The sequence below is a fragment of the Lactuca serriola genome, chromosome 7 (genome assembly GCF_051521515.1).
Source record: "Lactuca serriola cultivar US96UC23 chromosome 7, Lser_US96UC23_V15, whole genome shotgun sequence".
Taxonomy (NCBI): Eukaryota; Viridiplantae; Streptophyta; class Magnoliopsida; order Asterales; family Asteraceae; genus Lactuca; species Lactuca serriola.
In genome coordinates, this window is record NC_136414.1 from 69,901,037 (window position 1) to 69,907,637 (window position 6,601).

Consider the following 6,601-nt stretch of genomic DNA (forward strand, 5'->3'; position numbering starts at 1 on the left):
AGACTAATTAAATATATGGGTTGATTGTGTAAATCATCCATACTTGTATAGTGGGCTAATGCTCCATGGATAATCAAGTTGGGCTAAAACCCATAGGATGGTCCATGGATGCTCCATGGTGTATTTGAACCCATGGATCCAAGGAAATGGAAAGTCATGACAATTAGGGTTTACCCTAATTGTAACACTATATAAAGATCTTATTCTTGACAAAATCGGCAACTAGTATCATTCTAGAAAGGGCTAGCCGATTTCATGAAGTGTAGCTTTCTCTCAAGTTATTCCAAGTGTATTTGGTGTTGTGTGAACCATTTGAGGTGTCACACTTGGGGCACTTGGCACTCAAGCTTCATGAAGACTTTCTACATGAAAGAGGTATGTATTCTATCTTGTTATATTCATTATTTTATATGCTAGATTAGGATAATACCTTAGATGTTCATATTTGTATGTATAATAGAGAAAACATAGATCCAAGGTATTTAGGGTTGCATGTACACTTAGGGGTGTTAGAATGCTCATAACCCAACACCGCTAACCCATAATATACAAGTATCACACAGACAACGAGTATAGACAACTCTATCATACTGGCATATATCATAATCAACTCAACCAAGAGATACGGGCTCGGCCCACACTCTAATACTAACATCTTATCTATACGGGCCGGCCTTGGCGCCTTAGACCCGTTACTACTTGAAGGAAACTCACCTCAAAGTAACTGCCGATCTGTGTGGGAACTGACTGTCTGCTGCTATTGCCGCTCCGGAAATCCTCTGGCTATAATTCCCACAAAACCCTTAGTCAAATACTGCTAACCGACTTCAAGGTAAATTGACAATTTACCCTTACAAATCAAGAGTCAAGTCACAGTCAACTGCCAGCTGACCAGACTCGCCGAGTTGGCTTGCCAACTCGCCGAGTCCCTTTCCCTTAGTCTGACCATAAATCCATATCTACTCGTCGAGTTAGACGTAGACTCGATAAGTTTTCCGTCTATACCCAAGGCTAATAGTCCTTCATCCTACTCGCCGAGTTGTATGAACAACTCGCCGAGTTCATCTTCATCCGATGAACACTTTATGCTATGACTCGCCGAGTTGTATGAACAACTCGTCGAGTCTGTTCTTGATCTAAGAAGGTTGCCTTGAACTCGCTGAGTCAGGGCATTGACTCACCGAGTTCCTTCCCGGATGAGTTCAGCTTCCAACTCACCGAGTCCACCCAGGACTCGCTACTCTACTCGGCATAAACGAAAAGGGGGAAAACTCAGGGACTCGCGACCCGACTCGCCGAGTTCGATGAGCGACTCGCCGAGTCTGCCACATGCAAATACTATACACTTGATCTTGTTTGAATCCAGTCCATGCCATTTACAGATCTGGGTTCTTAGGGCAGTATTTTCACGTAAAGTTTCCAACTTTACGTGTAGAAATGCATAGAATGGGGATTAAAGGCGAAATAAGGGCTAAGAAAGTAGATCTAGGACATTCAAGCAATTTACTCCCATAAAGGTTATAGATCTGAGCTTCTGCAACTCAAACATGACTAGATCTAGTGGATAATCAACCTATTACGAATTCTACTTCATGCACAAGCTTGGAAAAAGGTTCAAGAAGAGCTCAAAAGGTGCTATAATGGGGTTTTAAGCATACAAACATAATGGAGTAGAGATATACCTCAGAGAACTCTGAAATAGCACCAAGATATCTGGTCTCCTTCTCCTCTTCTTGCTCCACTCGCCTTCTTCGCCCAAAAACTTCAAGGAATCACTCTAATCACTTCAATCTCATAAGAAACGAGTTAGGGTTTGATGTAGGGCACTCTAAGGGTGATAGGGGCGAGCTTGGGCCGCACAAGCTAGCTTAAATAGGGGGCAAGCCCTTGGAATTAGGGTTTCATCAGACAGTGGTGACTCGCCGAGTCCGGAATATGGACTCGCCGAGTCGCCAACTTAAACACGCTCCAGATCCCGTCTCGACTCGGTGAGTCGGACCTACAACTCGCCGAGTCCAAGGCTAAAAATGAAAAACACAAAGATAAATTTTACGTACCAGGAACTAGGTGCTACAAGTACCACCCGAGGTTATTGGTCAGATTAGCACAGGCGAGTTGGATGCTAGGATTCGTGAGATCCTGCATGATGAGGTTGCTGCGTTGTTCCAGGCCAAGTTGCCGGAACTGTTTGGGTCGATCAAGACTGCCATGGTCGAGTATTTTGATGAGCGCTATGCAGCTCTTACATAGACGGATGCCGCGGCGGCTACAACGGCTGTAGCAGCGGCAGGGGGAGCTGGTAGAGGTTTTCAGTATCGGGACTTCGATAATATGAAGCTCCCTACCTTCGATGGAGTTCAGGACCCGATTGTTGCTATGATATGGTTGTCAGACGTGGAGGGGTGTTTCTTCACGTGTTCATGCCCTGCTGATCAGAGAGTGAGGTGTGCTCTGAACCTGTTAAGGCTCGGGGCGAAGGATTGATGGAGATTGACCACGGGGTCATATTCGGATGTGCAGAGGGCTGCGGTTTCATGGGATCAATTCTGGAAGATGTTCAGTACCTGTTATGTTCCATGGGTTGAGAGGGAGGGGTTGGCTCAGTTGTTCCTAGAGCTGAAGCAGGATTCAGATTCGGTGACGGAGATCACCAGGATGTTCACTGAGAGGGCGATGTTTTGCCCAGAGTTTGCTTCGGAGCAGGCTCAGATGTCCCGATATCTGAGTATGCTCAAGAGGGATATCAGGCCGTTTGTGTGTACGCAGAGGTGCGAGACCTTGCTAGAGTTGCAGGAGGCCGCTCGGCGGCGTAAGTTGGAGATTGAGTTACAGTTGAGAGAACAGAGGCAGTGCCCAGCACAGTCGCAGCCGGCGCCGAAACGGTCCAAGACCGTTGATTCTAGGTTGGAAGATCAGAGCAGCTGCACTTGTGGGAAGTGTGGGAAGGGTCACTCTGGAGTTTGTGGGTCTGGTGGTGCGTGCCGCAAGTGCGGGAGAGAGGGGAATTATGGGAGGGATTGCCGTCAGTCAGCCCCAGTTCAGGATTGAGGATTTGTTATCAGTGTCATCAGGTTGGTCACATGAGGGCCAACTGTCCACAACTTGCTGCAGGACCGGTGCAGGCTCCAGCACCGGCCACTTTGAGGATTACGAGTGGAGGTCAGGGTGGAGCAGAGTCCCCGAGGGCTTAGGGGCGTGCTTTTCAGCTTATAGCATAGGAGGTCAGGGCAGAGCCGGATGCAGCTATGAGTATGTTTCCTTTTTGATATCTTGTTATCTTATGGTTATTATGGAGTATTAAATCTGCTAGTCATGTTCTTATAATTTATGGTATTGTATTCATTCAATCTTTCGGGTTTATGGTATTGTTGAGGGGTCGGTAGTTAGGGGTTGAAATCAGTTAGCATCCAAGGGATTGATGGTCAGATTTTGGTTGATTGGTCTTGTTGTCAGGTATATCAATTGTGTTTTGAGAAGTGTTCCGTGGGGAGTCGAACTCCCTTAGAGTTCGAGATGCGCGATGCCGGTTGGGTCACCGGTGGTTGGTATTCAGTGCTCTAACTGGGGGAGAATTGGAAAATTTTCAGGAGGATCGACGAGTATTTAAGGTTGATTAGCTGTTTGGGGGTCAGCAGTGTTTGATGTTAGGCCTGGGTTTAAGCCATGGAAAGGATTTCGGGATCGGAACAAGAGTTCGGAACCCCTAAGGGGCTAGAACATTATGAACAGGAAGGATTCCCTGGAAGGATAGTTGGAATGATGTATGATAGTTGAGCAGACCGGGAAGGCTGAAGGCCGGAAGGCGTACCGGTCAGGTCAGAGGCTCGGGAGAACGGTCCAGACAGGCTGAAGGCCTAAGAGGGCGGTCCAGGCATGCTGAAGGTTCCGAGAGTGGTCCAGATAGGCTGAAGGCCTGGTAAGGCGATCCAGTCATGCTGAAGACTCTGTACGTGTTAGTGGGTCGGTTCGAGGAGAGTGAGAAAAGGCGTCATCAGGGAATGATAATTATTATGGTATGGCCCCAAGTGTTGATCGAGTTAGTGGAAAGTAGTGCATGGACCCGAGAGTCCTTGCAAGCAGATTCAGAGTTAGGGAAGTTTGAGAATGGCAGTTGCTCTACATGGGTAATGTAGAGTGAAGTATAGCTCAGTGGCACGTGCCGGTGCGGTAAGGGTAGATGAGTGGATTTCCTATAAAGGAAAGGCATGTAGCTCCGGAAGGTGCGTGGGAACTCCAACAGAGGAGGAAGTGGAGTAAGTGGATTATCGATAGTACTTCAGCTATTGGTAGTAAGTACTGGGATGATACCAGTGTATGGGAACACATCCGGGTTGGGTGTCTGTTGAGGTTGCGGAAGGATTTCCGGTGGTGTTGAACCAAAGGAGTTCGGAAGGGATGCAAGGAGGGAGCCTTGGATTTTCTGTATGGATGCGATCAGGAGGATATGTATGTAGTGGTAATTCATCCTGGGGATGTCTGGAGGTATCATCAGTGTCGGGTTCCCAGCCCGAGGATGTTAGAGCAGGTTCAGCATGCGTATGTGTCTACAAGGGAAAGCTCATGGGAGTTACTCAGGAGCTGAAGGATGTACCATCCTGTGGTTTCGGAAAGAAAAGCGGGATGAGTCCCAGAAGTGAATTCAACAAAGGCTATGCCAGTCGAGGAAAGGGATAGCAGTTGGTACCGGTTTAGGACCGGATGGTTCAGGGTGAAATCTAGCTTGGTGAGAGTAAAGTGTTTGTTGTGATTTGGGAGTGATGAAGGTATCATCAGGTGATCTTCAGTTAGCAAGGGTTCTTATCAGAGAAAGAAGCCGGTGGCCGGCTTGAATCAATTGTCGTATCTATGGTGGAGAAGAGTTGGACTTTATAGAGGCTCGATAGCAGTGTTCGGAGGAACCTGGGTCGGTCGATACCAGGAGGGTGCATTGTGGGAGTATTATCTGGAATTGTGTGTTGCAGCAGGCTTCGAGGATGAAGCCTAATTTAAGTGGGGGAGAATTGTAATATCCTGGAAATTCAAAAGTATAGTTGAAGGGCTAAAGTGTAAATAAGAAGGTCGACTCGGCGAGTCGAGTCGCGGTTCGAGTCACGTGTTAAGTGACCAACTCAGTGAGTCACATGGGTGGACTCGGCGAGTTGGTGTTGTATGAAGAAAACCCTAATCGCGGGGGTTGTGCCCTATATAAAGAACATAATACCCTTCCCCCAGCCTCTTTACCCTCCCTTGAGTTCCAGAAACCCTAATAGACGTGAGTGAGAGATTGGAGTACATTTTGGAGCTTGGATAAGTGGATTAGGAAGGAAATCTTGAAGAGAAAAGGGGTTGCAGTAAGGAAAGGACATAGATTCGAGGTCTACTTCAGTGGGAGCTTGCATTGGAGGTAATAGATCTGTTCTTGAGCTTTTGTGCATTTAGATCTATCAATTATGGGGGTTTTGGGGGATAAATGAAGTCCATCTCGAGTTTGGAGTGAGATCTGAGGTTGCTACCTCAGATCTAGGTTTGTAATGACCCAAGGAGCCATAAAGTCTATGTTCAAGAGATGTAGGTGTGAAGTTCTTTTGTCCCAAACCTTAGCCCAAGAGTGTTTTATGCTTAGATCTCTTTGGATTCACGTAAAGTTTGCCACTTTACGTGATGGATGGGTTGTAGGGGAGTGGATCTATGGTTTGGAGCCCCTGCATGGCTTGGAAAGCCATTGTATGGATTAAGAACTAGAGGTACTCGGCGAGTCACATGGGTGAACTCGACGAGTTGGATGAAGATGGGCAGGAACTCGACGAGTTGGAAGAACAACTCGGCGAGTATGTTGAATGTTGCCTTGGACTCGACGAGTCTGGTCATGGAACCCCCAACCTTTTCTGGTTGAGCTGTGAATCGGTGAGTCGAGGGACAACTCGGTGAGTTGAGCAGGAAGTGACTCAGAATTGGTTGTACTCGACGAGTCTTGCGGCGACTCGGCGAGTTGAGTCGTGGATTGAGAGTTTCTGAGTATAGGGACTCGACGAGTCAGCGGGATGACTCGGCGAGTAGAGTCAGTCAGGAAGGTTGACTTTGACTGAGGACTTTGACTTTGACCAAGAGTTGACCAGTTGACTTCCAGGGGTATTTTGGTAATTATTGGTATTTATTGAGTTCAGTAATTTAGTATTGATCAGTGGTGGAGTTCGTGTCGGAAGTTGGAGCAGTGTGATCTTATCTTTTCAGTCGGCAGTTGCGAGGTGAGTTATCCTCACTATATCGACAGGGTCTATGGCACCAAGGCCGGCCTTTTATCGGATTGTAATCCGGGTATCGTTGTTATGTTTTGATTTGCTATGTTTGCATCCTGGTAGTTAGGATGGTATATGTTAGAGACCTGGTTAAGGTTGATGGGTTATAGGTAAAACAAATAAACTAGAAAACAATTCCTAAGTTCACATGCAACCTACTTTGGATCTAGGTTTTATCTATTGAACATACAACTTTGAATTGCAAAACAAGAACCCTAGAGGAGAGAGGCTATAATCGAAATTTACAAACTAGGGTTTAGTAATTACATACCTTTCAATTGTTATAGTAAACAATTGATAATTCCCTTGATCTTGATCTTGATCTT